General features: G+C 31.0%; 1 long non-coding RNA gene across 1 annotated transcript; it reads left to right on the top strand.

The window, feature by feature from the left end:
• Window positions 1–21,390: 21,390 nt before the first annotated feature.
• On the top strand, window positions 21,391–22,706 carry LOC139487002 (uncharacterized). The gene is made up of 3 exons (XR_011655711.1): window positions 21,391–21,464; window positions 21,876–21,932; window positions 22,611–22,706. It is a non-coding gene; the product is annotated as an uncharacterized lncRNA (long non-coding RNA).
• Window positions 22,707–23,109: the final 403 nt, after the last annotated feature.

The raw sequence follows: 23,109 nt of genomic DNA, 5'->3' as shown, positions 1-23,109 counted from the left end.
TACAAATTCACTGTAACATATATATATATATATATATATATATATATATAGGTAAATTTGTCCTAGATATTAACCTGTAAGTTTCTTCATTTATTTTTATATGCGTTTATGTCATCGTTGAACTTGACATTTGCATTTTTAACACACAAAATACCATTGAAATGCTGAAAGACACATTTATTATGTTTCAGTTACTATTATCCGATTAAGAAAATTACGATTATCAAAGAAGAAAAATACCATAGAGTTACGATTATCATACCGAATTTTTCAACGGCAATTTTCAAAGCGCTCAGACGATTCCAGTGCACCGTTACGATTCAAATATGATGTAATGGTATAGATAAACCTTGCAGCTGAGTAACTATTGACAAAAGCATGTTACATTTAAGAAAAATGAGTGTAAAGATTTTACCTATATCTACCGTCGCCATATTGGGATAATCGTAATTGCAGTTACTATTATCTCTTTAATACCAGTGATCGTGGAACCATCGTGGGCATGTCGTAGCTGATATGACCACTCGAAATATTATTTTGACATTTTGTACGACAGTGCCATGACAACTATTTTATAGATCTTCCACGACAAAAAATCGTACGATCTGTTGTGACCGGGCTTTAAGGTTGTACCCTACACATTGACTAACATTAATATAGCTCGTTTAATTATCCTATAATTTTGACTAAATAGTAACTTAGACCCTTTGAAAAAACTATAAAAATTTCAAAACAAATGAACCAATTTCTTTCTCAGAAAGCTTAATATTTCGACGTGATTAAAACGTTTAGCTGATTGTACAGAGTTATCTCCCTGTAGTGTTCAGTTCACTAGAATACACTTAAAAAAAGCAATTGATGACCATATGATTATCTCATATCAATTGAAATCGAAAAACAATTGTATCAACAACATTAACCTTTATTTTAGGAAAAACAACTCACTTCAGAACTATTTATCGCCTATTTTATGAGCTTTCTATAGAAATGTTTAAGAATTCAATCAGTAACATTTCAACAGCAAAAAGATGTAAATGCAATTGTTTTCGATCTTCAGATTAGATTGAACGGTCCAAAGTTGTAGGCCGTTTTAATTATATTTTATCGGTCTCATCTAAGTGCACCTAAACAGAAAGGATTTGCGAAAGAAGAAGGAGTAGCAAAGTTTTACCAAAATTCTGGAGACAGATCACATTCACTTTTTTTTAACCAAATAATTTTACCTTTATCATTTTTGTCAAGAAGTGTCAACCAACGATATGAATGACCTTCATTGAGTTCGTTATAATTTTCAACGCAGTTTTCTTTTTTCTTTTTTATTTATTAAAAGGAAGCATTGTGCAAAAAATCCTTTTTTTTTTCTAAATATATATCTCAAAATCCCAAGCTATTGTTTAACTTTGTAAAAAAGAAGTATAAAAGCAGTTAATATTATAAGAAATGTCATTTTGATATTTTTGAAAGTTCCGGTAAGTCATATATATATATATTCATGATATATCTAAATTGCAGAATAGAAATGCTATTTCTGTTCATAACTAAAGAAAACTTTATATATCTGCTTTGTTTTGCTAATGTAGTCCTTATAATTGAATAAAGTAACATTTATTTGTAGTGGAAAATTATTTTATCGTTGATTAAGCTCCACTTTAAAATTGTTACAGGTCCTTCTTTGAGATTAATGGTTACTTTGTAAAAAAAATTTATCAAATTAGAAATAACATAATTCGATTTTCATATAAAAGTCTTTTTCAAAAAGTATTCAAATCATTTTTCAGTTCATTTGGCTCCTGACTTATATATTCCATATACAAACTTTATAGATTAGATGATGCAGACAACAACGTAACATTTTGAATATTTGATAACAGAATGACTACAGATGTCAAATGAAACGTGTGCTATTCACCTCGATTTACCTCAAATTAAAAGTAGACAGCATACTATTTATAAACTGTCTTAAGCTTGGATCACATATTCACGATTTTTACTGCCGTCCTTGACAAGACCATTCCCGATTAAAATTTGTCAAAAGTCTGATCAAGTTCCTGTGAATCGTGAATGCAAATTCAAACTTTAATTAAAATTTGTAAAACAAATAATTTAATCACGACAACAATCAGATAGTGTTCAGGAAGCGTCGATATTCAACCGTTTCCAAGCGAATTTATCCCGATAATCCCGTTCTCAATCCGATTTTAATCCAATTTGTATCTTTCTCCTGGTAAAATTCGACCGAATCTGTCACGACTGCGTCCCGATTCTACCGAATGTAATCCGACAGAGATAAGACAGTGACCAGACAGTGAACCGACACTGACGGAAGTTATCCGTTCGAAATTTGTCGGCATACTCGTGATGATCGGGTTCTGTCGGGACGTAATCCTATCACGGTCCGCTCTATCGCATTGCAAACGGCTTGTCTTGTCTCAGTCGTAGTGTATTCTGTAATTGTCGGGACTATGACGTGGGTATTATTGACGAATTTCGTATTAATAACGGGACTGTTCCGGAACGGTTTCGGCAACAACGGTTGGCAATCGACAAGATCTGGATGAAATCTGAACTCAATCGGCAGAAAAATAGCAATGAAAAATTTCTCCAGATCATTCCCGTTCCACAGGACACCGTCCGGAATACACAGAACATCGTTAGGATTTTGATCCGATACAGCAGAATCTGTCACGACATAGGCACGATTATAATCCGACTACACAAAATCGGCTGAGTTTCCCCGAATGTTACGGGACGCACATAACTGACGGGGTGCTTCGCCGAACTATTCGGACCATTCCCGACCCGTAGAAACTTACGAAGTTACGAACTTAAACGACTGCGTTCAGACAATGATAGGACATTCCTGATAATTAAGGATAGTATTCCGACTTTTTTTACATTTCGTGTCGTATCGCTGTCTGATCTCAAACGGGAGCAATAATCGGCAATGTGTGAACCCCGCATTACACAATGCGATTCGGCTTTAAAAGTAAAATAGACAAATACTGTACATTGACATTAAATTGTTCCATCAACATAAGCAACTTTAAAATGATACTTACTAATTTTATAAAATTATGTAGGTATTTAAATTGGTATACATTAATCGTAAATCTTTCAAAACAAATAAATAAAATTATAGATATACATAGTAGTTTTACCCAAACATAATGAATACTAAATGTTTTAATCAATAATTTTTGTAGTGACTTAAAATTAAATCAAATAACTATTAATATATTTTCAACTGATTTTTATAGTTCGTACTTATGTTGTACTGTTATACCACTGTCCCAGGTTAGGGGGAGAGTTGGGATCCCACTAACATGTTTAACCCCGCCACATTATTGAAGTATGTGTCTGTCCCAAGTCAGGAGCCTGTAATTCAGTGGTTGTCGTTTGTTTGTGTGTTATATATTTGTTTTTCGTTCATTTTTTATATATATAGATAAGGCCGTTAGTTTTCTCGTTTGAATTGTTTTACATTGACTTATCGGGGCCTTTTATAGCTGACTATGCGGTATGGGCTCTGCTCATTGTTGAAGGCCGTACGGTGACCTATAATTGTTAATGTCTGTGTCATTTTGGTCTCTTGTGGACATTTGTATCATTGGCAATCATACCACATCTTCTTTTTTTTATAAAGATAAAATTATGAACCTGTACAAGGGAGACAATAAACACATTGATTCGACAGACATTTTGGAATTGAAACATAATACAAAGGGATTAAACTCATAATATATACCAGGATGTCACTCTTGCATAACAATGCCACATCAAAACAATAAAGAAAAACACACATTTGTGTTAAAGCTTCAAGGAAGTATCTTAATCATCAATATAACCAACGGTTGTTAAAATATAGGATAGTAACTACTAACGCTTGGTAACCCATGGTAACTATATCAGTTTCAAATGCTTTTAATATATAAAAAAAAAAGAAGATGTGATAATATTGCCAATGAGACAACTGTCCACAAGAGACCAAAATGACACAGAAATTAGCAACTGTAGGTAACCGTACGGCCTTCAACAATGAGCAAAGTCCATACCGCATAGTCAGCTTTAAAAGGCCCCGAAATGATAATATAAAACAATTCAATAGCCTCATACCTTAGTTTGCCCTTTTTACTTTTTTATGATGACATCGATTTTTAAACGAAAGATCGATGCGTCTGGGGTATACAATTTCAATCCATGTTTTATGTTAAAACAATCATCATGCATTGTTGTGATAGCATATTTTTTTCTTTTGATCAGCCATACAACGTGTTTATTATGTTTTGGATTTTTAAATATTGGCCTCGTCATTCACTAAAAAGACACCAGTTGTCGAAATACGGTTCAGTATTTTCAGTTATTAGGACGAGTTATAGTAATATATTGTAAAATATACACTTTTATATTTAAATATTTATTACACGGAAGTTTTATTTATGAGTAACGCGGTTTGTTTTCGGAAAAAAAACAAGGAGATGTGTTATTATTGCAACTTTTCACATGAGGTCAAATGACGAGAATGTAATTATAGGTAGCCTCCAGCAATAAAAAACAAACTATACCAATTTGTCAACCATGAAAGCCATGATACGATAAAGCATAAAACAATTCATACAAAATTTCTAACGGCCCTGTTTAAAACAAAACCACTTAATTACAGACTCTAGACCTGGGATATGCATGTTAAAATGAGGCGCGATTAACCATGTTTATAACAATCCACCCTTAAGAATTAACTGTATAAATCAGTTATGTTAATATAGCTTAGCGCAGTAGATTGGTATGACGTTACATAAAAAAGACATTTCAAACAATGAACTTGTATTAGAGTATTCTTAGTTACTGAAAGCTAGTTCAGAACCAGTTACAACTAATACGTGAATCATATTATTACTCGTGTTAAAAACGGATAATTTTATATGTGAAAAAAATCCTATTACTTCATTTTGTCTTTTACATTTTTGTACCAAGTGTAGAGGAATAACGATCTTGCATTCAAAAACAAAAGGCTGGTATCGTTGATAATTTTTATCATTTTACTTTTGAGTATTTATCTTTATTTTAATTCCAAAGCATTCTAAAATTGTAACACAAATAAGACATGTACCTGACGTCAAAATATTTGTTCAATAATTCAATATGTCGAATCTATACTATTATGATCAACGAATTCTGTTCCCGTGTAACTTCGATTCATACAAATACGTTCTCGATAAAGCACCATATATTTCTAATCCGTTTTGAAAGGGTCAACATGAATAAGAGTGTTGGAGTTCATATATACCTTTAGTTTTAACAAAAAAGATAAATAGTTATTTTAAATGAATGGGATTTTTGTATTTAAAAAAGCAGTAAATATAACCGGGAGTTTTCCGTGTTATAGTTATTCAAAGACGGAATATCAATACTTTAAACTTTATTACCAAGGTCCGGACAGTACCAGACCTAAGACCTAAACTGACTTCAAAATAACATACACAAGCATATATAAAAAACAGTTACTATAGAAAAGGATTAGTGTCCAACGGATTAACTTGTCATGGTCAGAGTGATTTCCATCACGACAAACATATATTTAACAATAGAATTAATTAAACACAAAGAAATATAAAAGGTTAGATAGACGGATTAACAAATTGTCACTTTAGCACTTAAAATATATTGTCTGAACTTGATTTATTTCTAAGTCCCAATTGTCCAAATCTTCCTGGTTATATAAATAAAGAAGTATGGAATGTGAAAAACAACACCTTGTAATGGGAAGTTATTGCAGTGTAGTGTATGCACTGATACAATACTTCCTTACTATTATTACCACAGAAACTCATTTCATATGACTTTAAAATAAAATGAGAAAACACCCGTGATCTATATTTATATATTCAAAATTCCAAGTGACGAAACGACACTTTCACTGAAGTTGTTTTTGCTTTGTTTATCAATTTACTTTATTAAAGGGGATATTTGCAGTGATAAATTACTGAATGGGACATTTCTAATGATATTTTGTTATGTTTGTTATACCATTTTGCAATAAAACTTACTGCATGGCAATTTTAAACGAAAATACATAAATCTTGAAATAAATTATGTTTCCACTATAAAGTCCTCATTTATCTAATATTATCATATGTATATTAATGATGCCTTTTTTTAGGTACAATTTAGAAGATTCTATAAACTGCTCATGTTTATTCAATTTAGATAAAAGTTAAATCACAAAAATACTGAACTCCGAGGAAAATTCAAAATGGAAAGTCACTAATTAAATGACAAAATCAAAAGCAAATAACACATCAAACCAATGGACAACAACTGTGATATTCCTGATTTGGTACAGGCTTTTTTCTTATGTAAAAAAGGGTGTATAGAACTTGGTTTTATAGCGCTGAACTCTCACTGTATGACAGTCGCATCAAATTCAATCGTATACCCATTTCTATTTTGAATACAGAATACCATTTATATGAATGATTATGAGAATCAAATGAACCTTGCATAGTTCTACTTTTCAATCACACAAAACAACTAAGACAAAAAGAGGGCAAAAGGAAATATAATTTGATTAATATTGAAAAGAAAAATAAATTTAATGAAATCAGGAAACATGTCATTTGCATTCGTAGCAAATTAATTTGAAGAAAACATATGGTAGATTTTCAAATGCCCGTCCTAACAACAGTAACCAAATTTACTCATCAATAAGTGAAACTGATAATTACTGAGAATTGAATAAAATTGAGAATGGAAATGGGGAATGTGCCAAAGAGAAAACAACCCGATCATAGAAAAAAACAACAGCAGAAGGTCACTAACAGGTCTTCAATGTAGCGAGAAATTCCCGCACCCGGAGGCGTCCTTCAACTGGCCCCTAAACAAATATATACTAGTTCAGTGATAATGAATAGCGCCGGTTTTGTTATTTCTTAGGTGTGTTGGACAGATATAAGTTGAATCATTCAAAAAAAGAAGGATTGATTAAAATGAAATTATTCTTTACAATGTAGGATGACAGCATGGTTCCTTATAAAGCCCCCAGCAGATGTTGCACAATACATAATATTTCTGAGAATAGTCAATGCAACTAGATTCAAATTGACCTCTATCATCATCGCGTCAAGATTATAGTCTTTTAATGCTTTATGTACAGACCACAGAAATGTTGATTATATCTTTAAGTCCATGTTAATATACATGTTATTTACTCAATAAACATATTTATCTAATTCGTAGCCGCTTTATTATTTACCTTACCTGTTGATGCTTTCTCTTTTATCAATATTTGGTTCGTTCGAGCTTAGTTTTTCAAATGTCAACATTCATTTAAGACTTCAAATCTTCTTGCTTTCCTCTAATCTTCATAGTGTGACGTCAAGAAATTAAGCGATCGTGCCCGACGACGTTAAATAGAAAGACACATTATATTTGTAGACAATGGGAAAAGAAAGATTAACTTTGTCTACATATCATTACAGAAATCCATTTTGCAAACAAACTTTTTTTTAATACGATATGTCTCCACTCTCCACAGTTATATTTTAAATATTTAGAATGCTAGGCGACCTGACCTGCGGTAGAATGATATTCTTAACTGCAAAAAAACATAGAATGCAGAATTTAGCTACTATTGAGACTAAAATATAAATTTTAAGTTACCTAAATCAAAGAAGTAGGTCCGGTAAGGGCCGACTTTGGCCTCAAAGTTCAGGTTCATCTGATTAAAGATTTTGATCCCTTTTTGAACACTTCAGTGTCTACTGTAGCCGATACAATTAGCGTATGTGGAAGATTTGAACTGATTTGGTCAGTAAAAACGCTCAAACTCGATCTTATATATAAATATGAAAAATCTGTCAAATATGCCATAATGTATCACTTTTCAAATGGTATTTGTCAAAAATGAAAGTGGCCGCATCCGTGTTTATTATAATCCTGAACCCCTTGGATAACTATTTTCAACCTTTATATATGTTATGTTTTATCATCAAATACAACTTACATTTGAATATTAAGATTGACACAAATGTGGCAACTTACATTTCAGACAGAACATACAGAAGAACCATCTAAAAATTAACCAAAATGCTAAGTTTTCGAAGATTTCAGTAATTAAGCATGACTTAATATTACTAGTACACCATACATGTCCATTGTATTGTCAAAACACAGCCCATATTCATGTTACATAAGTATTCTTCCCTAAAAAAAATAGCTTAAAGTTTACATTTTAACAATTTTGTAAAACTGCTACATTTTCCGGCAAAAATAGGGTCTAACTTGGCCATCTTCTTTACTTAATAAATTACATTTAAAACTATCACATGCATGAAATTAGGAAAACAGAATGACCACAAAAAATGTTTCTATTAGAATCAAAATAATTTTGGCTTTCATGGTTTATTAAGATTTGAACCCTTTATAAAACTAAAATATTCACTCTCCACAGTTATATTTTAAATATTTAGAATGCTAGGCGACCTGACCTGCGGTAGAATGATATTCTTAACTGCAAAAAAACATAGAATGCAGAATTTAGCTACTATTGAGACTAAAATATAAATTTTAAGTTACCTAAATCAAAGAAGTAGGTCCGGTAAGGGCCGACTTTGGCCTCAAAGTTCAGGTTCATCTGATTAAAGATTTTGATCCCTTTTTGAACACTTAAGTGTCTACTGTAGCCGATACAATTAGCGTATGTGGAAGATTTGAACTGATTTGGTCAGTAAAAACGCTCAAACTCGATCTTATATATAAATATGAAAAATCTGTCAAATATGCCATAATGTATCACTTTTCAAATGGTATTTGTCAAAAATGAAAGTGGCCGCATCCGTGTTTATTATAATCCTGAACCCCTTGGATAACTATTTTCAACCTTTATATATGTTATGTTTTATCATCAAATACAACTTACATTTGAATATTAAGATTGACACAAATGTGGCAACTTACATTTCAGACAGAACATACAGAAGAACCATCTAAAAATTAACCAAAATGCTAAGTTTTCGAAGATTTCAGTAATTAAGCATGACTTAATATTACTAGTACACCATACATGTCCATTGTATTGTCAAAACACAGCCCATATTCATGTTACATAAGTATTCTTCCCTAAAAAAAATAGCTTAAAGTTTACATTTTAACAATTTTGTAAAACTGCTACATTTTCCGGCAAAAATAGGGTCTAACTTGGCCATCTTCTTTACTTAATAAATTACATTTAAAACTATCACATGCATGAAATTAGGAAAACAGAATGACCACAAAAAATGTTTCTATTAGAATCAAAATAATTTTGGCTTTCATGGTTTATTAAGATTTGAACCCTTTATAAAACTAAAATATTCACTCTCCACAGTTATATTTTAAATATTTAGAATGCTAGGCGACCTGACCTGCGGTAGAATGATATTCTTAACTGCAAAAAAACATAGAATGCAGAATTTAGCTACTATTGAGACTAAAATATAAATTTTAAGTTACCTAAATCAAAGAAGTAGGTCCGGTAAGGGCCGACTTTGGCCTCAAAGTTCAGGTTCATCTGATTAAAGATTTTGATCCCTTTTTGAACACTTAAGTGTCTACTGTAGCCGATACAATTAGCGTATGTGGAAGATTTGAACTGATTTGGTCAGTAAAAACGCTCAAACTCGATCTTATATATAAATATGAAAAATCTGTCAAATATGCCATAATGTATCACTTTTCAAATGGTATTTGTCAAAAATGAAAGTGGCCGCATCCGTGTTTATTATAATCCTGAACCCCTTGGATAACTATTTTCAACCTTTATATATGTTATGTTTTATCATCAAATACAACTTACATTTGAATATTAAGATTGACACAAATGTGGCAACTTACATTTCAGACAGAACATACAGAAGAACCATCTAAAAATTAACCAAAATGCTAAGTTTTCGAAGATTTCAGTAATTAAGCATGACTTAATATTACTAGTACACCATACATGTCCATTGTATTGTCAAAACACAGCCCATATTCATGTTACATAAGTATTCTTCCCTAAAAAAAATAGCTTAAAGTTTACATTTTAACAATTTTGTAAAACTGCTACATTTTCCGGCAAAAATAGGGTCTAACTTGGCCATCTTCTTTACTTAATAAATTACATTTAAAACTATCACATGCATGAAATTAGGAAAACAGAATGACCACAAAAAATGTTTCTATTAGAATCAAAATAATTTTGGCTTTCATGGTTTATTAAGATTTGAACCCTTTATAAAACTAAAATATTAATGTTTTTTTTTCAGAGGACACTATTTTCCAGTCATGAAAGTGCCTAATAGTACACTTTCTACACAGACAGCAGCGCCGTCTGGCAACTCTCAAACAAATGGATCAATAGCATTGATCGCTTTTGGAGTTATTAGCACCGTGTTACTAGTAATATTGATAGGTGTTTTAGGAATATGTTTCCTTATTCGACGCAAGATATTTACAAAATGTTTTGCGGATCCTTCACAATGTACTGCAGACAATATTAACCTATCTGAGCTTAAGGTAAGTCATTTATGATTTAATGATTTATTCTACATTTGAATTCAAATAACCTCAGTGATTGGTCAGAAAGTTTCTCTTGTTACAGTAAAATTCTCTAGTAATAGTAGTTTTTAATCAAGAATAGTACGGTTATTTCTAGATGACACAAACTATTTGCCTTTTGTTCCAATATCGCCTTAACAAATGTATATTAAAGGTTTATTTTCTTATTGAAAAGCTATATGATGATTTACAAGGTAATAAATATTTAATGATAATATGAAATATGAGTTTCTAAAAGCATTCTTATAAAAATGGTATCAACACCTTTTTGCAGTCATGCAGAAAGAGGATTTTTTCAGATAAAATGATGAATTAATAGAGGTTTTGTAAATATATAGAAAGGCGAATTGACCCGACAAACACTTAAAAATTGTGAGAACTATTCTGTTATTAACCTTATGAGATATTCTTTTTGTCAGATGGCAGATGTTAAAGTTGGAGAAAAAACTAAGGACGCCATAGAAGAAGATGTTGCTGAGGTTTAACATTTTATTTCTTTTGCATTTATACTTAGATGAACATAATGCTAGTATATATGTACATGCTAATCATAAGAACAGCATTCTCTTTAAGCAGATAAATATGCTTTCTTCACTATTCCTGAGGGATTAAGTTTATCTGTAAATGATTTTTTTTTGTAATAAGGAATCTTTACCTGATTACAATGTGGAAATGCTAAATACTTATTTAGACAGTTTTTATCTAGCTCAAAGCTTTATTAGAAACCTAGAAAATTAAAAACCCCAATCGCATCAAAATTTTCAAAACCAAAGACAAACTAAAGTAGCCCCATTTGCAAATAAAGTAAAACCACAAAAAACGCCGAACGCCGAGAAAAATTCAAAAGGGAAAGTCCCTAATTGCAAACACTTTAACCAAATGGATGATAACTGTCATATTCCTGACTTGGTACAGGCATTCTCTTATGTAGAAAGAAGGTGGGTTAAACCTGGTTAAAACTCCATTATATTGACAACAATGTGTTGACAAAACAAAGTCACCTTTAAACATATTGAAATAATTTCTTATTCTATTTTAAGCCTTACATATTAGCAACTACTGGAAGGTAATTGTATCTGCATATTGCAGTCGTATAACTTGAATGTACGTAACGCTTGCATGTCTGTCACTATACTTCCGTGTCTATGACAATAGCTATATTTGTATAAATGCTTCTGTTTTTGTACACATTAGTTTAAAGGTACACACAAGTCATTATTGAACATTACTTGATATACATGAATAGTCAGGAATTTGCCATATTAGTTTTTCTGCGGAAATAGACAAACATAATGACTACTTTGTTTAATGTACAAAGTAATTACCCCAATTCAGTATTAAGAAAATGCCGGCTTTTATATTCCTGTTATGTTGTACATAATACAAGTTTTAATTTTTGAAGACGAAAGTATGCAAAAGTCTAAAGTTTAGAAACTTTGAAAATTTGTTGATTATCCCTGAGTCTCAACAAGGTCAACATATTGAAAAATATACTTCATGTAGTCTCTGAAATTAATTAAGCCTTCATAACTACACCTTTGAAAATGCATATACCTGAGAAATCTAATACGACGAATGTCTAAATAATAAACAGATTAAGTCGTGCGATGCATCTAAAAGAGCCTTGGCTTCGCCGAATGATAATGTAAAATAGACTGAACGTTACTATTTATTGTTAAGACACCAGTAAAAAGATAATTCATTCTCAGATATATAAATATACAGATATGCGACTATTTTGTTTTTCACGGTAATAAGTTTAGTAAATACAGCTTTGTTATGTATGATTAAACGAATAATGAATGTTTATAAAGGAATATCAATTAGTGTTCTTAAAACTCGAGCTCTAACTGTAATGTCAGCGACAAAAAACTTGCTATAAACCTCATATGCAGTCAATAAGTGTATCCTGTTTTCTATTGTATATGTACTTTATGTGTATTCAATATTTGCTTATTATGATGCTCAAATCTGGTAAAAAAAATTATTGAAAGTGTGTAGTATTTTGTAGTAACAACACATTTTAGGTAATTGAAAATGTTGCTTTTGAAGAAATTATAGTTATAGACATATGGTTTTGTGTTTAGATAAATTAAAAAAAATAATCATATTTATTTAATACTGAATCAGTTTTCTTTCTTTTATCCACAAAATGTTATATAATTGAAAAAAAAGAAATGATGTTTCCAATGCAATCATTTGTGTACTATTTTATTTTGTAAAGGATAGTGCTTTTTAAAAATATCATAACTGTATTTAATGTTTTTATATTAATGCATATGCTTAGAAATATTGTTGAAATTTTATCTTTAGAAGTATCATAAAATAACAGATAATGCTGAAGTAAATGATAGGACCAACAGTCTATATATTAACTACGACAGTTCTGCAAGACGTTACGTAAAGGATCCAACAACGGTAAATATTTGTATTTTTGTCAGCTGTACATTTCAGTATTCTCAATCGAATGGCAAAGTATTACTTAGTTCGCTAGTTACACCATTTAGTCAACGGTAAAATGACGATTTTTAACGAATCTACAGGGACATAATTTAGTTCAAAACTACACTAAAAGAACCAACATTGTAAGGTAGAATTATTTCCGAATACCAAGAACATAATTGCAAAAGTTAGAAAACATATATGGACAATTGGTAGAACTCATTATTCTGAACCTGTTTGTCGCTTTCAAATTTTTCTATTTATAACGGTTCAAAAAATAATAGACAAAACTTTCATTTTACCCTTGTGTTCTATTTTTTAGCATGTCAGCCCTGTTGGTTGTTAGGCGTGGTCATCTGACACATTTTTTAACTGAATACCATAATGATGATTTTGATCATGTTTAGTTAATATTGTCTCTTTAGTTTTAGAGAAGAAGATTTTGTAAAAGATTACAAAATTCACAAAAAATTGTTAAAATTTACTATGAGGGTAATATCTTCTAAAGTGATCCATTGATCACTTTGGTCATGTTGACTAAATTGTGTATCTTACTTTCCTAAAGAGTATATCTATATCTATTATAATACTCAAGATAAGAATCAAAAACTGCAAAAGATTGTCTGATGACTCTATAAAATCAGGGCAGTAGATGTTGTCCTGATGAACATTTTATTTCAGTCAAGTTTTCAGTAAATTCTTAAGTTTCAGAGATATAAGCCAAAAACTGCATTTTACCCCATGTTCTTTTTTTTAGCATTGGCGACAATCATAGCTCATGGACAGGGTTATCAGATACATTTTAAAGCAAGATATCATAGGGATTATTGATGCCAGTTTTGATAAATTTGGCCCAGAAGTTTCAGAGTGGAAGTTTTTTTGTAAAAAATTACAAAAATATGTGAAAAAATTGTAAAACATTGACTATAAAGGGCAATATACTCCTATAGGAGTCAATTGAACATCATAATCATGTTAATGTTTTTGTAGATCTTACTTTGCTGAACAATTTTGCTGTTAACAGTTTATCTCTATCCATTATAATATTCAAGATGATAACAAAAACTGCGAATAGTTATCAAAGGTACCAGGATTATAATTTAATACGTCATACGCGCGTTTCGTCTAAATAAGACTGACCAGTGACGCTTTAATCTAAATAGATAGAAAGCCAAACAAGTACAAAGTTTAAAGCATTTAGGACCCAAAATTCTCTAAAATTGTCCCAAATCCCTAGGGGACGAAACGTCCACCAGGAGTGGCATCGATCCAGTGGTGTAAATAATTATCAAAAATACCAGGATTATAATTTAATACGCCAGACGCGCGTTTCGTCTACAAAAGACTCATCAGTGACTCTCAAATCAAAATAGTTATAGAGGCAAACAAGTACAAATTTGAAGTACATTGAGGATCCACAATTCCAAAAACATCCTTAAAATTACCAATTTAGGGGCAGAAACCCAACAACTAGATGTCTGATGCGGTTTAAAAATTCAGGGCAGACAAATCTTCACCTGGTGAACATTTGCTATAAATTCTTTAGTTTCAGAGCTATATGCCAAAAACTGCATTTAACCCCAATGTTCTATTTTAAGCCATGGCGGCCATAATCAGGTACTTCGGTTTTACTTGTAAACTGGTTACCCTATGAATGAAGGCCAAATTTGGTTTGATTTGTTTCTTTTTGTAGGAGAAGATTTTTGTAAAATTTAACGGACGAGGACACACGACAACAAATGAGGGCAACGGACGCTAAGTGATGAGAAAAGCTCACTTGGCCCCGTTTGGGCCAGGTTAGCAAAAATATTAAAGACTGAACACTCCTACAATACAAGTTGATTAAGGGTGGCCCGTGTATCCGCAATCTTGGCTTCTGAAGAAGCAGATACTAGTTTGTCTAGATTCTTTCATTGAAATGTGAAAATTTAGAGAGTAGTATGTAACTCACGTGTAAGAATTTTAATGTTGATTTAGAAAATTTTGTGCATTATCATATTTATGGCTGTAATTTCTGGAAAAAACAATATTTTTGTTTGATTTATTTTTCTATTAATTTTGCTAAATAAGCCAAACTTAGATAAGATCATTTTATAAAAAGAAGTTAACACGCAGCAAGAAAACAGGCTCGGCGATTCGATTTTTTTGTTATCTAAAAGCATGTAATAAGATAAGATCATTTTATAAAAAGAAGTTAACACGCAGCAAGAAAACAGGCTCGGCGATTCGATTTTTTTGTTATCTAAAAGCATGTTATAAGAACTATCATCTCACATTTTATCTTTGAATTCTCGGGTTTAGTTTTCTTTCTATCACACGAAAATGAATTTTCAATGCATAATAAAAAAAATGTCTGACAAGTTTGCACAACCTGGACTAAATAAAAATCCGGGGACCCATTCTTTTTATTATATTAAAAAAAGGCATTATAAAATCTTCATTTTGACAAATTCAAAAAAAAATCTATATGGAGTTTGATTAAGACTCGCTGGCTACCTTAAATAATATTCCTGCTTTAGTTTAGATAGCTCTTTTTTTTTTTCATTTTACAGAGTGTGACAGAATTACATTAGTTAATAAGGATTAAAATCACTTTATTACCTTCCATGTTTTTTAGTTGAACAGAACATTTTACAGAATACAAAACATTCAAGAATAACGTATTGTCAACGAAAAAAAGAAATTCTATAAAAATAATTTTGATAAAACAGCCTAGTAAATTTTTCAAAATTGTCAAGTAATTGACTAAATAACTTAATTCAAATCTAAAAATCATGAGTTTAAATGGGATGTACAGCAGCCCTTGTCACATTTCTTATGGTATTTTATAAACTATAAAAAATATTTTATTAAACGAAAACCTTTTGTAATTCTTGATGTTGATGTGTCAGTTTGTATAACAATAAACAGCAGTTGGTTTGAAAAGATCCTGTGCATTATTCAATGACTGTAAAATGTGTCAAGAATTTCATGTCTTTGAAATAGAATTATTTTTATAAATCAACATTTCTTTTTTCGATCCAGCGAATGAGACATTATATTTACTATAAAATGATAATGCATCATATCTTAACAGGAAGAAACAGAAAGCAACACACATAGCCAAGGATTCACAGAAACAACGGTGAGTAATGCAAAGCAGTAAATGTCAATGAACAACAACAACTGAGGCATTAATTTAAAAACAAAATGGAAACAGAATCATAATTGTTTTTTTGTTTTATTTCAGTTTTGATTTTATCATACCTTGACATTCTTTGAATACCCGTTTTGAAGAGGCTTTGTTTATTGAGCCATTTGCTGACTTACTATTAAAGATATGTTACCTTGGTAACTATATTAAGAAATGCAAAACTGTATTTATGGTGTCAGTAAATTTCATATGAGGTGAGAGCGAAGCGCGAATCCCCATTATCTTACTGACTATCTTGCCGTGTGAAATTTAGACCTATAAAAATGAGCAAGTCTTCAATACTGTTACCATTAAGGAACTATGTTCATTGATCTTACAAAAACAGGTACCAACAATAACAACTTGTTAGGTTTAAATGTGTTTGATGAATTTATTTCAATCTGAATCATCAATTTCTTCGTCTGTTGAAACCTTTACGGTTTTTTTCTCAGTACAGTTTTGTTTTTACAAAGGGACGTAACACCATTTCTAACCTGTATAAAATAAGCCCCGCCTCCCTTCTACCTTATATGGAATATAAAGGGACGTAAACGCCACTACTTACCGTGTATGAGATACGCTCCTCCTCCCTACTAACCTTATATCAAATAAATACGGTCTCCACGAGGGCGCTTTTAACCAATCACATTCCTAGAAGTGTATAGGAGGTAAGATAACTCAATATGACATAGTCATTACTTAATGATATTTCGATATTTCACGATATGGAGTTCGTATTGACTTGGTATAGTTTTATCATTATTTGATATGGTTTTGACATTAATCAATGTGGCTTTGTCATTAGTCGATGTGGTTTCACCATTATTTAATGTGATTGTTTCATTAGGCAATGTGGTTTTGTTGTTTCTTAATGATGATTTGCCAATTCTTTATATGGTTTTAAAATAACGTAATAAAGTTTTAAAATTTGACGATTTGACACTACATGATGTGTTTGTTTCAGTTTTTGATGTGGTCCTTTCATTCTTTGAGGTGGTTATCACATTACGTGGTGGAGTTAAAATTACGCGACCATTTCGGAAAAACTAGTTTTATTTTTAATACGATTTCACTATGTCGTTTGTTAAATGTTTTTTGCATGGGTTACGCTATCCATTAAGTTCAAGTTCAACAAATCAGAAAAAAAAGTACTAATCAATTTACAGTTTTTCGGTCATACGGGGGATATCTTTAACCCATTTGGTTCTGTCGGATTTTTTTTACTTAGTTTTCTAACGGCAGCTGTATTATAATAATTCGTGAAAGATTCCACGGAATTCTCGTCTCGCCTGATATTACTGCAGTCAGTGTAAAATTGTAATGTTGACTGTACATTTATTTGTACATTTATCGGTAAATACAAAATTAAAGAAGAAATGTTTTTTTCTGTAGCTGCTTTATATTGATCTTGAAGAATAACTCCTATACAATTTTTATACTAATCCATTGAGTTCAAATGTATCATACCAAAACAGTCTAATTCGACAATATTTAATGCAAAAAAAACGTATATAGAAATAAAATATGTGGTATGATTGCCAATGAGACAACTCTCAACCAAATATTTACCACCTGACGTAGAAGTTTTAAACAACTATATTTGACTGTATGCAGTCTTCAACAATGAGCAAAACCGATATCACATATGTACTTTACTGTCGGTAATGAGGCGCTGTAAATCAACGAACACTAAAGTTACAGAGAAATTGGGGAGGGGGGGGGACTAGAATAAGCGACAAACATCAATTCTATAAAATATGAGTTCTCTAGTTTTGTAAGCGTATATAGTCATATATATATATCGCACTAATTAAAACAACAATTTTGAATATCTGTTTCACAAGTGATGACGGATATTTTACAGTTTTCGTACTACCATCACGTCCTCTTTTCCACCAACGCGAACTACCAAATAAAACCAAATCACGAGTTTATACTTTCACCACCAACACTACGTCTACGACAAGTTGAGCAGAATATGCTTAACCTTCTTGAGCAAGCGAGATCACCCAAATGGATTCATATGACCCATTATTATCGATCAATTGATTTAATCCAATTAAAACGTTTTTTAACATTTTCTTATGTTGGGCTGTTCATACAAATTTAACTCCGCCACTTGCACTGTCTGCATGTGCCTGCCCAAGCCACTTGAAGAACCTGTGGTTCAACAGTTGTCATTGTTTCATGTATGTCATATTTGTTTTCCGTAGATTGTTTTGTTTTAAATTTGAATTTGTTCACATTTTTTCGTGTTGGCCTTTGTAGCTATTTTTACTTTACGGTGCGTTGAAAGCTGTACGGTTATATATGATTGATTACGTCCATTGATGTGGCATTTAAACTTTAGTGGATAGTAATCTCAATGGCAATCATTCTACATCCAACTTTATTTCAATTTATATGTTGTGTTTTGTACAATGTAACATTGTTTATGTTTTGTACAAATACTCCTCAATTCCCTTTTCGGAAGTCCGAGTAAAAGCCCTTGATCTTCAATGGAAAAAATCAAATACCGTGACGATCTCAAATGAGTTAACTCCAATTTTAACTCGAAATCTTGATCTAAACGAAGCTCATATTCGACTCTTACTCAAAATCTACCCGAAAAGGCGCCTAAAATTCAAAGTTTATGTCGAATTCATTATTATAATTGTAACTAGAACGCTACTTTTAATTGACTTAAACTTGTAATTGAACCCGAAACATTTGTCTATTCGACACCGAATTGCACAATTTTACGTCATTATTTTTGCTCTTATCTTCTTAAAATATGCCTATACCATATCGATTTTCTTGTTCAATTATATAATTTTTCTGATACCAAACCCATTATTTAATTGTGTATAATGGCACTGCAAGTATTATCTTATTCTAATGCATATTTATCATAATGATTTTGCCTTGCATTTATGATCCTTTTATTAACTAAATCACAACTGAAATTTAATGACAGATAAATATATATACACAACTTAATGAAAATTGTAATCAAGATGCATGCGTTATAACGAAAATGACTTTTGCGTTAATACGCCAGGGTTTGCGTAATAACTCAAAGGTTCGCGTTATTTCGCAAATATTTGCTTTATTTTGTATATGTTTGCGTTGTAACGCAAAGTTTTTGCGTTATTACGCAAAGGCGCAAAGGTTTGCGTTATAAAAGAAAAGGTTTAATTGCGTTATAAAAGAAAAGGTTTGCGTTATAAAGCAAATGTTTGCGTTATAACACAATTGTTTGCGTTAAAACGTAAAAGGATCACAGTCACCAGCAAAAAGTAAAACTCTTAAGTTACTGAACTCCCAGCAAAATACTAAAATGAAAGTCCCTAATCAAACGGCAAAATCAAAAGCTCAAGCATATCAAACGAATGGATAACAGCTTTCATATTCCTGATTGTATAGTGATTTATAAGACTTTGGTCCTCTTATGTTATTTCAAATCATTGAAAATTGTTTCATTATATAATTCAAGCTTCTAAATATTCTAACTCAAACCAGTCAAATCAGTTTTCAAATTTAACCATTTGAGTGTAACAATTCAATGATAATTGGTAATATCCTTTCTTTTGTCAAATTATAGGGAATCCAACCTTTGAAGGCAAACACAGTATGCGAAGAACAGGGCCACGGGTACGACTACGCTGTAACACAGGTTGGTAATTTGCACAGAACTTCCATAAACGTTCATAGACCAAGATAGAACATGTGGTTTTCATGAAAACATTACGAAAAAAGGATTTCAAAGTAAAAACAAGTCATACAAAAAGTGAAAATAATCATAATATTTTGTACACATTCAAGAGTTTGAGAGTTAATACAATATAATCTGTAAAAGTAGACCATAAAAGGTCAACTTACGGTCTTCAACACGGAGCCTTGACTCACACATAGCTATGAAGGGCTTCAGAAATTGATATACCTGATAAAACATGTATATATATTTCAAAGAAGATTGAAACAAATGAAGTTATATTGAAGAAAATAAAGAGTCAACCCTGTTAATACAGTTATAGCCAAATATAAATATACGTAAAGTAAGCTTTGGTTTGAATATTGTGTAAGGTTGGTTAGATCCAAACAAGCTACCCTTTTACAATAAATGAATAAAATGTAGATGTTTAATTACTATAATTATATTCTCTCCATTCTCTCCATTCAAATTGCTACCCAGGCATCTTAAAGTAAAATAACTAGATTGAAATGAAAATTCCATGACATTTTATTAAAGAATCAGTATCATATTTTGAGATTAAAATTAAAATGATTCCTTTAATCAATATTAAATAAAATATTTCTTATAATTCATTTGACAGTAGAACGATCATTGTGTCTATTTAATACTGATTTGCACAATTTTACGTCATTATTTTTGCTCTAATCTTCTTAAAATGTTTACCCTTCAATTACAATATGACTATACCATATCTATTCTCTTGTTAAATTATATAATTGTCTGATACCAAAACCATAATGTATTTGTAAATAATTGCACTGCAAGTATTGTCTTATTCTAATGTATATTTATCATTATGAGTTTGCCTTCTATTTATGTTTTCTATTTATGTTTTTTTTTATTAACTAAATCACAACCGAAATTTAATGACAGACGGATATTTATACAAAACTAAATGAAAATTGTAATCAAGATACATGCGTTATAACGAAAATGACATTTGCGTTATTACGCAAAGGTATGCGTTATAACTGAAATGTTTGCGTTATTTCGCAAAAGTTTGCTTTATTTTGCAAATGTTTGCGTTGTAAGGCAAAGGTTTGCGTTATGTAGCAAATGTTTGTGTTATTTGGGAAAAAAAGTTTGCGTCAAAAAGCAAATGATTGCGTTATAGCACAAATGTTTGCGTTAAAATGAAAAGGATCACAATTACCAGCAAAAAAAGTTAACTCTTAAAGTTACTGAACTCCCAGCTAATTCAAAAAGAAAAGTCCCTATCCAAACGGTAAAATCAAAAGCTGAAGCACATTAAATGAATGGATAACAGCTGTTATTTCCTGACTTGTTTAGTGATTTATAAGACTTTAGTCTTCTTATGTTATTTCAAATCATTGAAAATTGTTTCATTATATCATTCAAGCTTCTAAATATTCTAACTCAAACCAGTCAAATCAGTTTTCAAATTTAACCATTTGAGTGAAATAATTCAATGATAATTGGCAATATCCTTTTTTTTTTGTCAAATTATAGGGAATCCAATCTTTGAAGACAAACACAGTATGCGAAGAACAGGGCCACGGGTACGACTACGCTGTAACACAGGTTGGTAATTTGCACAGAACTTCCATAAACATTCATAGACCAAGATAGAACATGTGGTTTTCATGAAAACATTACGAAAAAAGGATAAACAAGTCATACAAATAGTGAAAGTAATCATAACATGTTGTACACATTCAAGAGTTTAAAAAAACAATATTAGTCTTAAATTATGTTTTAGAATTTTTTTTAGATGAAATATGTTTTATAATGATAAAAAAGTAAATCGGACTTTCTGAATTGTTGAACACTTTTGATCTATGGACATTTTATTTTGAGTATTAGTAACGCCTCTAAAAGGTAAATACAATCAAAATCAAACATTACCTATCTCATTCCTTGAAAACATAATGTAAGTCACTGAGTTCAGGTATAAGTATAATAATTGTAGCTGATATTTTTATTTTCAAACAGAATTCAGGGACAACGAACAGTGTTTCATATGACTATATCGACAAAAAAACGCTTTTGGTAAGAATTAATATTACATTTGTATATTAAAACAAATATTTTTTAAAAGAACTTTGATGCATTTAACTTATTGGCATCTTTATCTGTTTGATATGTTTGTTGTACAGTGTGATACTAGAGCCAGATATTGTCCTCATCTACTCGGTGTTTGTTAAAGACAACGTACAAAGTTCACTTCAACAGTAACAAATATGAGTAATCTCCATATAATCAGTATATCCACTTTTTGAACTAATGCTTTTTTCTTTAAAAAAAAAAAAGATTCATTCCGATAATTTCGTTTGATATCTGAAGCGTATCTTTGAGGTGAAACTGTTTCAAAGTGACAGACAGAACAACTTGTCATTGACATTTTCAATTTATGTTACTTTTACACCAAAACTAATACTAATTACTAAAAGTGTTATAGTAAAGATAAACCTTTGAATTATTTTCTGATCAATGTTTACAAGCGAGAGGTTTAGCGCTATAAAACCAGGTTCAATCCACCATTTGTTTTAAATTTGAAAATGCCTGTACCAAGTCAGGAATATGAAAGTTGTTGTCAATACATTTGATGTGTTTTTATTATTTGATTTTACCATTTGATTAGGGACTTTCCGTTTTGAATTTTCCTCGGAGTTCAGTATTTTAGTGATTTTACTTTTTGAAATGACCCCAGATGTTTTAAATTTTCAGAAACAAATTGATGAGACTAAATTTGGTTACATTAATGAAGATCATAGAGTAGCAGAGATACCTCCAACAGATACCAAACTTAATCATCATGACCAGGTAATTCCTTCTGAAGATGTTACCATTATTTGACAGTATACTAAACTAAGCTCTAATTCGCTTTGCGCCTTATATAAGAAAGTGACGTATTTTAACAGATTATCAAATATTATCTGCCTTTTTTTAATCAACATTACGATGAGGAAACTAAAGAATTTTCTTTATCCTTTTTTTATAAATTAAATTTAAGATAACGTTAATTATAAGATGTGCTTCTCAGGCAAAGACAATGTCCCGGCTGCTGGAATCATTTGTTCCTTAAAATATATAAATATGTGGGTTATTATGGCATGACCATCCGCCTGCTACCTTTTTATATTCATATATAGACTATTCTAAAAGATAAAGACGGGGAGAATATTTGTTGATATGTTGTACAACTATGCATGTTCAAGTTTCACAC

This window comes from Mytilus edulis, chromosome 8 (genome assembly GCF_963676685.1).
Source record: "Mytilus edulis chromosome 8, xbMytEdul2.2, whole genome shotgun sequence".
Lineage (NCBI taxonomy): Eukaryota > Metazoa > Mollusca > Bivalvia > Mytilida > Mytilidae > Mytilus > Mytilus edulis.
This window is presented reverse-complemented; position numbering and strand designations above follow the sequence as displayed.